Here is a 12,583-nt window from a genome sequence, read left to right as displayed (position 1 = left end):
GCAAAAGGTTTAAAAGTCATCCCCTTTAAAATTCTGTTCCTCAGAGTTCCCGCTGTGGCTTAGAGGTAAAGAACCCTACTTAATATCCGTGAGGACATGGGTTCGATCCCTGGCCTTGCCAAGTGGGTTAAGTATCTGGGATTGCCATGACCTGCGGTGTAGGTCATGGGTATGGCTCGGATCCCATGTTGTGTGGCTGTGGCGTAGGAAGGCAGCTGCAACTCTGATTCAGCCCCTAGCCTGGGAACTTCCATATGCCACAGGTGTGCCCCTAGGGGAAAAAAAATGCTGTTCCTCATGTAAAAAAATAATTACGTTGGAGTTCCCTGGTAGCTCAGCAGGTTGAGACTCCAGCACTGTCACTGCTGTGGCACAGGTTCGATCTGTGGCCCAGGAGCTCGCACATGCTGCAGGCATGGCCTAAACAAAATCATGTAGAAAGAAATGTTTTGCCAGTAAAAAAGCTCATGGTGGAGGTTATGCCACCCTTGGGTGCAATATGTCCTGGAGCTTCTCTATGAATTCCTGCCTCTCTTCTCTCCTTCCTCTCCTCTCTTCTCTCCCGTGTTTCTGGGCTTTAGAATGGGGAGCAGGGAAGTCTCGGACATCCTAGAACTTTCCAAGTGATGTGGAGGCAGGAGCAACATATTAAATAAACTGTCTTTCATTGGCTTCAGCACCTTGTGAAGGGTGATTGACTGAAACAGAGACTCAGGATAGGCTGGGTCAGAGTGGGGAGAGGGACACAATGACAAGAGACTTCCCTGAGGCCAAGCGGGTCCCCACCCTGTGCGAGAGAGGGCCGGACGGCAAGCCTGGATGCTCAGTGGGCAGCAGGTGTCTGGGGCCCCGAGTGTGTCGGCACCCCCCCTTCTTCTTACGCTTGCCTGGGTGCACCAGGATCTGCAGAGACAGACTTCTTGAGATGTTCCCGTAGCGTGAGGCCGCAGCCCTCTGTCCACCCTCCATCCCCACTGGAACCTCCACATGCTGCGGATGTGGCCCTAAACAAAACAAAACAAGCTAGCATTCCCCTAGTAGCCTAGCAGTTAAGGATACGGCGTGGGGAGTTCCCGTCGTGGCGCAGTGGTTAACGAATCCGACTAGGAACCATGAGGTTGCAGGTTCGGTCCCTGCACTTGCTCAGTGGGTTAACGATCCGGCGTTGCCGTGAGCTGTGGTGTAGGTTGCAGACGAAGCTCGGATCCTGAGTTGCTGTGGCTCTGGAGTAGGCTGGCAGCTACAGCTCCGATTCGACCCCTAGCCTAGGAACCTCCATATGCCATGGGAGCGGCCCAAGAAATAGCTAAAAAGACAAAAAAAAAAAAAAAAGGATACGGCATGGCTTGGGTCACTGCCACGGCTCAGTTTCGATTCCTGCCCAGGAAAATCTTGTATGTCGAGGGCGTGGCCAAGAAAAGAGCAAGTTAGATAACTGACGTGTATCTGCCACCTAAAAGAAGGAGAATGGGGTAGGAGGCTGCGACTTCAACGGGAAGGAGAATGATTCACAGGAAGGTGGGAAAAATTTTTTTTTTTTTTTTTTTTTTTTGGTTTTTAGGGCCACGGTTAACCCACTGAGCAAGGCCAGGGATCGAACCCACGTTCTCATGGACACCAGTCAGACTTGTCACCACTGAGCCGCAACAGGAACTCTGGGAAAAATAAATGTTTAGCAAACAAATGTTTGCCATGCTCACCGAGACAATGGGACACAGAGAGGACTTGTTCATACTCTTTGTAGTTAGTGCTGGTGGTAGCTTTTTTCCTACGACAGGACCCCTGCATAAATTCTTTTAGGCAGGTGGGGGGAGGAGGTAAAAACTCTTCCTGAGCCTTTTATTTCTCAAAAAAAAAAAAAAAAACAGCCTAAAAATATCCTCAGGAGGTTCCCATTGTGGCTCAGCAGGTTAAGAACCCAACTAGTATCCATGAGGGTGTGGGTTCCAACCCTGGCCTTGCTTAGTGGTGTCCAGGTGGTGTCGCAGATGCTGCTTGGATCTGACGTTGCTGCAGCTGTGGGTGTGGCCCTAAAAAGACAGGAAAAAATTCCTCATACTGAAGAGACACACTTTAGGGTGGCAAATTTCGTTCCCTTCCCAGGACATGATGCTAAGTGAAATAAGGAGAACTACTGGATGATTCTGCTCGTATGAGGTTCCTAAGCTAATCAAATTCATAGAGACAGAAAGAATGGCGGTTGCCAGGCGTTAGGGGAGGGAGGGATAGAGAGTTAACAGTTACGGGTGCAGAGTTTCAGTTTTGCAAGATGAAAACCATTCTGTGGATGGTGGTGAGCGGAGCACATGTGAATGCACTTAGCGTCACTGAACCACACACGTCTAACTGGCTAAGGCTGGGGAGCAGAATCGGCCCCTCCAAAGTGGTCCCTCTGCCATGTGAATTATTTCAAGCTTGTTCTTCTCTAAGAAACAATAGACATGGGAAAAACTCTGAAACGCAAGCAGGCGTTACACTTTAGTAAGAAACATTTATATTTGTAAGGGAAATCTCCATTTGTAAGGATGCTTTCCTCTTCTAGACCAGAAAGAGGAGGAGGAGCAAATCTCTAGAAACTTATCTAGAGAGAAAACAGGACTTCTCTTGTGGCTCAGCGGGCGGGTTAAGGATCCAGCATCACCGCTGTGGCGAGAGTTCAATCCCTGGCTTGGGAGCTTCTGCAGCCCATGGGCAACAGCCAAAAACAAACAAAAGACAATGACACATATGCAGGACAAACTTACCTTTGTCCTGGGCTTTTCCTGGGAGCTTCTGATTACTGACTCTCCCCATCCTCAAAATTGTCATTTGTCTTTAGCCAAGGATGGTATTTAAGGTGAGGGCTTCCGCATTCTGGTGAGTTACTCTGTTGCCTTGGTCACCTGGGTCTCTCCGATGGATACATGTTATTAAACTTTTGCTTGATTTTCTCCTATTAATCTGTCTCATGTCAATTTAATTCTTAGACCAGCCAGAAGAACCTAGAAGGGGAGAGGGGGATTTCTCACGCCCCGAACAGGTCTTCTGTAGGCAATTCGGTAGGAGAAATTAAAGTTGCATCCATACTCTTTTCACTCTTGGAAGGTTGCAGCTTATCTGCAGTTGCTCATCTGCTGTCTTGTTGGGGAGAGGGAGCAGCTGGGCCCACAGCAACTCCTACTCCCACTGAATCTCCTCCTTTATTTTATTTATTTTTATTTTTTGTCTTTTTGCCATTTCTTGGGCTGCTCCGGCAGCACATGGAGGTTCCCCGGCTAGGGGTCTCATCGGAGCTGTAGCCACCGGCCTACGCCAGAGCCACAGCAACGCGGGATCCGAGCCGCGTCTGCAACCTACACCACAGCTCACGGCAACGCCGGATCGTTAACCCAATGAGCAAGGGCAGGGATCGAACCCGCAACCTCATGGTTCCTAGTGGTTCGTTAACCACTGCACCACGAAGGGAACTCCATGAATCTCCTCCTTTAGCTTCTTCCAATTCTGTTCTGGGTGCCTGTTTAGATCCATGTCTCAGGGCACCTGCCTCTCCAGCAGGACACGCTCATCATCACAGACAGAGGCTCGCAGGCAATCAGAGCAACATGTGTTATATCCTTGGGGATTCCACTGTTTCTCATGGGTTCCAGTTCGTTCTTACTCCATGCACACCCCACACCACACCCCTCTTCCTGCCCTGTCTGCCTGCCCTGCTGACTTCAGACTGTGACACGAGACACAAAAGACTACTTAACAAGTTCCCACAATTGCAGAGCCACATCCTTAGAAATGTCTATATTTATAGGTAGACCATACAATGCAATATATTTATATATTTATTTAATATTAAATTTATTTAATATTACTATATATTTATGTAATATTAATGTATTTAATATTAAATTTATATTAAATAAATATATTTATATAAATTTTAATATTTTATAAGTGGTTCTGTTTCTCTGTCTAAAGCCTGACTTCTGCCCCTCCGATACATGCTATTCACAAGAAACACACTTTATTTATTTATTTTTTTGGCCACACCCTCACTATATGGAATTTCCCAGGCCAGGGATCGAACCCATGCCAGGGATCGAACCCATGCCACAGGTGCGCCCTGCCCCACAGCTGCAGCAATGCTGGATCCTTAACTCGTTGTACCATGAGGGAACTTCTGAAACATTTTAAATATAAGGACATAGATATGTTAAAAACAAAAAGATGTAAAAGATTGGAGTTCCCTAGTGGCTCAGCAGGTTAAATATCTGGCCAAAAAAAGATGAAAAAGACAACCCATGAAAATTCTAAGCATGAGAAAGCCAAAATAGTTAGATTAGAGCAGATAAAATAGACTTAAGGATAAAAAACACTACAGCAATAAAGAGGAATGTTTCTTAGTAATAAAGGGGTCAAATCACTAAGATCCAATAATTCTAAATATTTTTGTATCTTATAAGGGAGTTTCAAAATACATGAAGCAAAACTGAAAGACCGGAACATAAACCTACAGTTACAGCTGGAAATTTCCTCACTCATTTACCAGTCATTAACAGAACATACAGTAAATACTAAAGACATAAAAGATTTAAGTCATATCAACCCAACCTAATGGTCATTTATGGGACAGTACACTCAGCAAGAGTAGGATGACATTCTTCTCAAGTACACATCAAAATCAAAACAAAATCCCAGGGGACGTTTTTAGCGATTCTAAAATTTATGTGAAAAGTCACATGAAGCACATAAGTCAAGACTCAATCTTGGAAAAGAAACACAAAGATTATTTACACTGTTTTGATTTCATCATTTACTATAACGTTCATATAATCAGGACAATAAGGTATTGTGATGAATAGATCAGACCGAATAGAAAGTCCTGGAGTTCCCATTGTGGTGCAGCAGAAATGAATCTGATTAGTATCATGAGGACACAGGTTCAATCCCTGGCCTTGCTCAATGGGTTAAGGATCTGGCCTTGCAGTGAGCTGTGGTGTAGGTTGCAGATGAGGCTCGGATCCCGAGTTGCTGTGGCTGTACTGTGGGTTGGCAGCTGCAGCTCCAATTTGACCCCTAGCCTGGGAAACTCCATATGCCACCGAGTGGCCCTAAAAAAAAAAAAAAAAAAGGCCCCAAAGAGACCCACACTTACGTGGCCTATTGATTTTCAAGAAGATGCCACACCAATTCAATGTGGAAAGGAAATCCTTTTAACAAATGGTGCTCAACAAACTCTCTACGTATATGGAAAAACATGAAACTTAATCTGTATTTCACACTGTACAAAAACATAAATGAGAAATGGATCATAGGAGTTCCCGTCCTGGCGCAGTGGTTAACAAATCCGACTAGGAACCATGAGGTTGAGGGTTCGGTCCCTGCACTTGCTCAGTGGGTTAACGATCCGGCGTTGCCCGTGAGCTGTGGTGTAGGTTGCAGACGCGGCTCGGATCCCGCGTTGCTGTGGCTCTGGCGTAGGCCGGCAGCTACAGCTCCAATTAGACCCCTAGCCTGGGAACCTCCATATGCCGCAGGAGTGGCCCAAGAAATAGCAAAAAAAAAAAAAAAAAAGAAAAGAAAAAGAAATGGATCATAGATGTTTTAAGGAATAAAATTCAAGAGTTAACTTGGAGCTCTGATTGGCTTGATTCCATGACTCAATTAGGAATTGGTCATGGAATAAACACCCCATCTAATAAATGGGAGGACATTCTGAGGAGCTGTATAAAATAGAAGGCTTTTATAGAAATGAATGCTCTTTTTTCTCTTTTCTTTTTTTTTTTTTTCTTTTTTGGCCACCCCCAAGGCATACGTAGTTCCTGGGCCAGGGATCAAATCCCAGCTGGAGCTGCAACCTGCGGCACTTAACCCACTGAACCCACTGTGCTGGGCCAGGAATCAAAGCGACTTTCCTGCTGCTGCAGAGACACGGTCAGTCTGCTGCGCTGCTATGGGAACTCTCAGTTCTCTCTCTTAATGAGAGCACGGGTTGCTTGAGCGTGTGTACGCACCGAACTATGTATTAAAGTTCTGCGTTTGCATTTGTATGTAGGATACACCTCAATTTCTTTATTTTTTATTTTTTATTACTCAAATGAATTTATCACATCTGTAGTTGTGTAATGATCATAACAAATCTGATTTCACAGGATTTCCATCCCACAGCCCAGGCACATCCCCCCCACCCCCCAAACTGTCTCCTCCAGAGACCATAAGTTTTTCAATGTCTGTGAGTCAGCATCTGTTCTGCAAAGAAGTTCCGTCTGTCATTTTTTCAGATTCCACATGTAAACTAAAGCATTTGATGTTGGTGTCTCATTGTCTGACTGACCTCACTTAGCATGATAATTTCTAGGTCCATCCATATTGCTAAAAATGCCATTATTTCGTTCCTTTTAATGCCTGAGTAATATTCCATTGTGTACATGTACCACATCTTCTTGATCCACTCCTCTGTCGATGGACATTTGGGTTGTTTCCATGCCTTAGCTATTGTAAATAGTGCTGCAATGAACATCGGAGTACATGTGTCTTTGTGAGTCGTGGTTTTCTCTGGATAGATGCCCAGGAGTGGGATTGCTGCATCAAATGGGAGTTCTAGGTTTAGTTTTCTGAGGAATCTCCATACTGCTTTCCACAGTGGTTGCACCAATTTACAATCCCACCAACAGTGTGCTAGGGTTCCTTTTTCTCCACCCCCTCTCCAGCACTTACTGTTTGTAGACTTTTGGATGATGGCCATTCTGGCTGGTGTAAGGTGGTACCTCAGAGTGGTTTTGATTTGCATTTCTCTAAGAATGAGTGATGTTGAACATCTTTTCATGTGTTTCTTGGCCATCTGTATGTCTTCTTTGGAGAATCGTCTGTTTAGATCTTCTGCCCATTTTTGGATGGGGTTGTTTGTTTTTTTGGTATGGAGCTGTAGAAGTTGTTTATAAATTTTGGAGATTAATCCCTTGTCAGTCGATTCACTTGCAAAGATTTTCTCCCATTCTGTGGGCTGTCTTTTTGTGTTGTTTAGGGTTTCCTTTGCTGTGCAGAAACTTTGAAGTTTGATTAGGTCCCATTTGTTTATTTTTGTTTTTGTTGTCAATACTCTGATAGGTGGATCTGAGAAGATGTTGCTGTTGTTTATGTCAGAGAGTGTTTGGCCTATGTTTTCCTCTAGGAGTTTGATAGTGTCTGGTCTTATTTCTAGGTCTTTAATCCATTTGGAGTTTATGTTTGTGTATGGTGTTAGGGAGTGTTCTAATTTCATTCTTTTCCATGTGGCTGTCCACTTTTCCCAGCACCACTTATTGAACAAGCTATCCATTCTCCATTGTATATTCTTGCCTCCTTTGTCATAGATTAGTTGGCTGTAGGTGCGCGGGTTTAATTCTGGGCTTTCTATCCTGTTCCACTGATCTCTGTCTGTCTTTGTGCCAGTACCATGCGGTTTTGATGACTGTTGCTTTGTAGTATAGTCTGAAGTTCAGGAGCCTGATTCCTCCAGCTCCATTTTTCTTTTTCAGGATGTCTTTGGCTATTCTGGGTTTTTTGTGCTTCCAAACAAACTTTAAAATATTTTGTTTTAGTTCTGTGAAAAGAGACCTTGGTAATTTGATAGGGCACCTCAATTTCTAAAAATGAAGAAAAAAAAAAAAAGGAGCTTGAGGAACCCAATTCTATGTGCATTTCAAAAAAAGGGGGCAGAAAATGGGCCCTGGTGTGTGTTGCCAGGAGTGACGCCTGAGAGCTGCTGTTTATCACCAAGAGGAAGCCATGCAGTTTGAGGTCCCCCGGATCATCTTCTAGCCTGGATGGAGCCACCTCCAGGCCCCTGGCTGACACCATCCCCAACTAGGCCGGGAGTTCTGAGGAGCCTGACACGCCTTGGGAACACCTGCGTCAGCCAGGTCTCTGCGTCACCACAGCCTCTTCAGGGCTCACACGTTTCCCTTCATCTCTTCCTGGCAAAGGCTCCCGCGGCTCTTGCACCACGGTCACGTCCACAGGGAGGGCACAACAAAGGGCAGCCAGGCTTCCTGGGAGTGACTCCGGGAGATCCAGTGACAAAGCTCCCCCAGCACCCAGGGCCTGACCTTCTGCCTGAGTCACTCCGGTCCGCCAGCTTGAATCGAAACTGAACACCTACTGGATAGGAAGGGGGAAGAGAGTGGAGGCCTGGCTTGGAAGGGGGAGGACAGGAGGGCAGAGAAGGGACCAGGGCAGGGCAGGGTGACAGGCTCCCCACGAGTCTGGCCTCCAGGCTCTTCCCGCCCCCACCTCCAGCCGAACTCTCCTGAGCAGAGTGTAGCAGCCCAGGGCTGGGCCTGACAGAGGGGACTGAAATTACTCAGAAATCAAGAACCCCTCTTACTGGAATCAACTGTTTTCTAGGAAAAGGGACGGCTGGGGAAGGGAGGGTGCCGACACCGCCAGAGCAGTGACTCCCTTCTGAGCCCTCAAGTGCTGGGCGGGGGCGCGAGGCAGAGACACGCGGACTTCGGACTTCGGTGAGCTCAGCAGCCATCCCAAGGCAGTCTGGAGATAAGGCTAAATACTGCAGTTTCTTTTCTTTTCTTTGAATAAATATTGCATTTTCGAGAAGTGCCCCATGTAGATCTGGGTTTGCAGGAACCTGAATTACAAATTTGGGGACACCTCTAAGAGAAAAAAAAAATACTTCACTAAAACAGATAACTATTTCAATACACAGTGAGGGCTCAGCCCTGGGTCCACACAGAGGTGCCTTGTGGGGCTGCCCATCTCTAAGCCAGGGGATTCTGATGGGAGAGGAAGGTGAAACTCCCTTAAAGAAGCGAAAATTAGGAGTTCCCGTCGTGGCTCACAGGTAACGAATCTGACCAGTATCTATGAGGACGAGGGTTCGATCCCCGGCCTCACTCAGTGGGTTAAAGGATCTAGCGTGGAATAAACTGTGGTGTAGATCTGAGATGCAGCTTGGATCTGAGTGGCTGTGGCTGTGGTGTAGGCCAGCAGCTATAGCTCCAATTCAACACTAGCCTGGGAACCTCCACAGGCTGTGGGTACAGCCCTAACAAAGAAGCATGAACTACCACTTCGTTTATAAGTATTTACTGAGCCCTTGCTGGATACCCAGGAGCTTGGCTCTGGGGACCAAGGATCAAAAGGACATTTCTCTTTCCCTCCAAATGTTGCCAAGTCATTAGGCTTGGTGGTGACACAAATGCAAATTACTGTGTCACCAAGGGAATGTTCAGTGGGGCACAGCAGCTGGGGGCAGGGCGGGCGGGGGGCACAGAAATTACTTTCACTCCTGTCAGAGAAAACATTTCCCTCTCCCCTTCTAGATTCTTCTGGCTGGTCTAAGAATTAAATTGACATAAGGCAGATTAAGAGGAGAAAATCAAATAAAAGTGTCATAACACGTATACACAGGAGACACACCCAGGAGAACTCCTGTCCCAAGATGCTCAAAGCCCTCTCCTTAAACACCACCTTCAGCCAAAGACAGAAGTTCAATGGGGGTCTTGGTTTGGGGCTTCAAAGATGAGGAAGGCAATTCACATGGAGAAGCAAGAGCAAATATTTGGTAAATAAATGCTTGCTGGGCAGGAGTAAACTCTGATCTCCAGACCTGGAGTGAACTTGATCTCCACACCTGCCCAAGTTCTTTTGCAGATAACTCGGCTCATATCTCTATTCCTGGAACAAGCCCCTTATCTCGATTCTCCGCAGCAGCAGCTGTGGGTGGCGGTGGCAGAGGAGGAGATATACCATGTGGTTGTTCACAATGGACTACAATGGACTAGCCCTTGGCAATAAAGGGGAACCACAGATACCAAGGCAACGTCATCAATGAACCTCACAGTGGAGTGGAAGAGCCAGACAGAAGTGACGCCAGGCTGCGATCATCCCTTTTATATAAAGTCCAAGATCAGGTCAGAAGAGCGATGACCCATGGTGGGCACTGGCTGGGAGAGGGCGAGAAGGGTCGTCTGGGTGCTGGAAATGTTCTGGAGCTTGAGCAGGATGGTCACACATCTGTTGACCATGAAAACCCTCATCCAGCAGACTAAGACCTGTGTTTTTCACCCTATGTGAGCTGTAGCGCAGTAAAGTACTGTTTAACCCTCTCCCAAACTCCCAGAGCCCAGGCTGACAGAGGGGCAGCTGGAGCTGCAGCACACCTGTCCTTTGGCAGGGCCGAGCGCCTTGGAAGTGAGTCACGGTGAGACCAGCCCCCAAAGGAGAGCCCAGGACCCTGTGCTTCCACCCTGCAGGGAGGGGTGACAGCCAAACCCAAAGGCCAGTGCATTTCAGACAAAAGAGGCAGAAGGTGGGGGTCTCCAAGACCCCGTGCCCGGGCCCCATGACCTCAGCAGCCTGGCATCACCGTGCCAACACCGTCACTCCTTCCCGGGGTCTGGCTCTGGTCTCAAGGAGGTGAGAGGCCACCCTGGGGGAAAGTTCCTTCTCAGAGCTGTTATTCAAGGTCCCAGACATCCTCCCACTGAAGCAACACATTTTGGGTTGGCAAATTTTGCTCCCCTACCCTCTCTAAGCCCCAGGGTTTCCTCAACTGTGAGGCATCGCTAAGCACAGGCCTTATTTTATACGGTTGTGAAACCAAAAGCCCTCTGACCCAAACACGGGCTAAACCCAGGTTGGGACTTAAACCCACGTTTCGTTTTTCCTTTTTGGATACCCCTCCCCGTATGGAGTCCCCAAGCCAGGGGTCATATCTGGGCTGCAATTGTGACCTACACCGTAGCTGCAGAAACACCACGGCGCTGGGCCGGGGATGGAACCTGTGTCCCGGTGCTCCCAAGATGCTGCCGATCCCATGGCGCCACAGTGGGAACTCCAAAACGCATTTTTTAAAAAAATTATAATCACTCACTTGGTGTCTGGACTTACCGAAGCACAGAAGGCATTCAGCAAGGAGCAAAGTGATAGACAAGAAATCGAGTTCAGATAGGACGCTTGTGAGAGATACACGCGGGCCGGCGAGGATACTCAGCCCGGAGGATGAGGTGGGCCGCGTTTTGCACCCCGAGGAAAGCGGAGTGTGTGAAAAGACCATCTTCTTCCTTATTCTTTGGGTAGACGTCCGCTTCCATCACCGGCTTCTCTTTGTATCGGCTAAGAGAGGACCGGACCCTCTGAGGTCAAACTGGGACAGTCACGTGCTTATTCAAATCAGCAGCAGAGGGTAACACAGGCTAAGATATGTGGCATCATCTCAGGTTTCCATGTAATGAGGGTCCCCTGCTTTGGAATGTCATCTTGCCCTGAAATTCCTGTCCTTGGTCCAAGAATCATTATCTTGCTGAACTTGACCTCATTTTATCTTTCACTTAATGACCTGAGGTGTCTCTCATGCTTTTATTTCCAGTCTTAGAGTTAAGCAAGGCTGCTTTGTTCCAGGACGTTCTCAGAGCTTTCCTACAGAGGTCTCCCAAAGTTCCTGAGTTTCCCTCTCTGTCTGTGGTCCCCTGCTGGGGCTTCTATAACCACCTGTGTAACCAGCCTACTCCGTCGTTATCCGTTGTGTGAGCATTGAACGAGCTAATGCTTGTAGGCACTGGGCCGATGTCCGGCACAGAGCGAGTGCTCCGTAGAGTCCAGCTGTGTCCTCAGGCCTGAGAGGTGAGGCCTAAGAGAATTGAAAGAGGAGGTGGCCCTGGGGCTGCGTCCTGACGGGTCAGTGACACCCCTTCCTCGGGTGGCGGGGATAAGGAGTAGAAGAGCTTGCAGCAACATGGGATGCAGCGCCCTTGAGGTCCCGCTTCCTCCTTGGGAGGAGGCAAACACGGGAGCAGACATTTACTGCCAGACTTGTAAGGGATCCGCATCGGGTCAGCTGATTAGCCAGACACACGGCTGCCTCTGCCTTCAGTCTTTGTGTGACTCACCTGGGACCAGCCTTCCGTCCCAATTTCCTTTAACAAGCTGAGATGCATTTATTGCAAAAGCAAACTTAACGTCATGGCTGTAAATGAAAATCATGACCGCCTCTATAAATAAGAGCTACTGGGTTGGAGGCGGTCATGTGAATTTTGAGGGACAAAATGTTCAGACTACAGCAGTTGACGAATACCTCCACACATCACCAAAATCCAGCAAAATAATGCTCTTATTAACTGATTTCCTGGCGCCACAATACTTTGACTCCTTCGGCCCGCAGGTTCTTTGCGTCTTCATGGGATGAAGATCGGACATGTTTCCTCCTGAGATCGTAGAAAGATCATTCCGGTTTTTCCATGACCTGCCCTTCTCCACTGCCCGAGTACTTTGGGTCCCAGGCAACGTGACATGCCTCCTGCCCCGCATCTTTGTACCCGGACCCAGGTGAGTTGGCACAACGGGCGGAAGGAGTGTTCCAGAAACCACTCCTGAGTTGGAACAGCTGGGAATGACCGGGTTTTTCATGGAGTGGCTGTGAACCATATAAACATATCCCATGAAGCCTAGTACTGACTCGAGAGGACGCTTGATGGGGGGGAAGGCGCAGGGGAAGGACACGGCAGTGTTACCCAGTTCATTTACTGCATTGTAACTTCTGCAAATGTCACAAACACCTACAACCATGCAAACCTGCTGCCCGTGCCGTGAAGAGGGGCCTGAGGTCCAAGCTTTT

Source organism: Phacochoerus africanus, chromosome 14 (assembly GCF_016906955.1).
Source record: "Phacochoerus africanus isolate WHEZ1 chromosome 14, ROS_Pafr_v1, whole genome shotgun sequence".
NCBI lineage: Eukaryota > Metazoa > Chordata > Mammalia > Artiodactyla > Suidae > Phacochoerus > Phacochoerus africanus.
Note: the sequence above shows the minus strand (reverse complement) of the source record.